The sequence below is a fragment of the Dreissena polymorpha genome, chromosome 15 (genome assembly GCF_020536995.1).
Source record: "Dreissena polymorpha isolate Duluth1 chromosome 15, UMN_Dpol_1.0, whole genome shotgun sequence".
Lineage (NCBI taxonomy): Eukaryota > Metazoa > Mollusca > Bivalvia > Myida > Dreissenidae > Dreissena > Dreissena polymorpha.
In genome coordinates, this window is record NC_068369.1 from 22200060 (window position 1) to 22201510 (window position 1451).

Genomic DNA, 1451 nt, shown 5'->3' on the forward strand with positions numbered 1-1451 from the left:
TCCTACCCAATCAACGTGCGCATCGCATGGATCCTTTTTTAGTGAAAGATACAAGATTGTATGATAATACTGAGTAAATGTAGTTTATAATATGTCGTTCATCATTATAATCGTCCATTTTGAACCGTTGAAATCGGAATGTTATTTATACGCTATAGCAAATACATATGTAAAATAATAAAAAATGCTACGATAATGTAAGATTTTTTTTGCACATAGCTTTGTGATTAGGTTAGAGCGTCGAATGTGTTTTTGAAAGGCAATACATATTGTTTACCTTTAAAAATTTGATGAAACGTTTTGAGTTTAAGGAAAAATAATATATTTCTTAGGTTTAATATGAACGATATCGAAAGGTCTTTCTGGACATCGGTGCATATGTGATGCAAAGCAGATTTAGCTTGAACACCGTTTTCATAATTATAAGCAATTGCGATGACATTTCAGCCTAATAATTATTAGCAAAGCGATGGTTAATGTTTACAAATGACTACAGTACGTGAAATTGCAATCATTATGCAGCCCAACACAATCGTTACTTAGTGTTTTTATTAGGCTTGTTTGTATTTATAGAATGTCTTTTTCAATAATGTCCGTATTTTATAGAGAATGTTTATAATATTAATGCAACATGTGTTAATTTATTCGTGGTTTTCGTTTGTTTTTAAATATTCATGCTTTGCAACTTTGTGAGAAATGTGTTTATGCATTGAACATCGGAACAGTTGCTGCGAGTTTTTCCACATTTTGTATGTGCTGGAGTGATACATTGTGTTTAATAGTTTTAGCATCTGTTTTGCTCTTGAATATCGTTTCTTTGTGAGTACTGCAGACACGCTGCAGTAACTTCTCTTTATTGTTTTGTTTATTTATGCCATTTATGTAGTTAAGTTTGGTATATAATAAATATTTATTTTTTGCATACATCTTTCTCAAGATTTGAGTCCTCCATCAGCATATATTGAAAAAAGGGCATGGTTTTGCTCATCTGCAGCTTTCATTAACGACAAGTGTAACTGTACATATACTATCTCTTTGTACACAAAAAAACGTGTTTACTTACAATTCGACTCGATCCCAGAAACTTTAATTGCTGATGCAAACATCACAATCGTGTGGGCTTACACCTGTCGGACCTAAAATAGCCTTTAAGCAAATTGTTGAACACAGCAACACGTGTTTCTAGATGAACTTACATAACGCCTGTATTGTGAAACAAAAAAATTGATGCCAACAGACTTTTTCTTTCTCTCTCGAATGTTTCAAACAATACAGTGGGGACTGGCACGTATTATTTGACCCATTGATTAAACAGTTAATACTTTATAAGATATATGTAAAAGCTGAGTACGTGTGTCATCCAAACTTAAAATAGTATTTTTTAAAGAAAATACTATAAATTTTAATGCAATTCGACAAACGAAAGCGGGAAAGACACAAGCTGCATGTTC

General features: G+C 32.2%; 1 protein-coding gene across 12 annotated transcripts in view; it reads left to right on the forward strand.

Annotated features, from left to right (window-relative positions):
- Positions 1–920, forward strand: part of LOC127859437 (dual oxidase maturation factor 1-like) — a 124149-nt gene extending 123229 nt beyond the window's left edge. For all 12 annotated transcript variants that reach the window (XM_052396815.1, XM_052396813.1, XM_052396804.1 and 9 more), the window contains exon 9: positions 1–920. This exon is cut by the window's left edge and continues 741 nt beyond it. The gene's annotated coding sequence lies outside the window, so the exon portion shown is untranslated.
- Positions 921–1451: the final 531 nt, after the last annotated feature.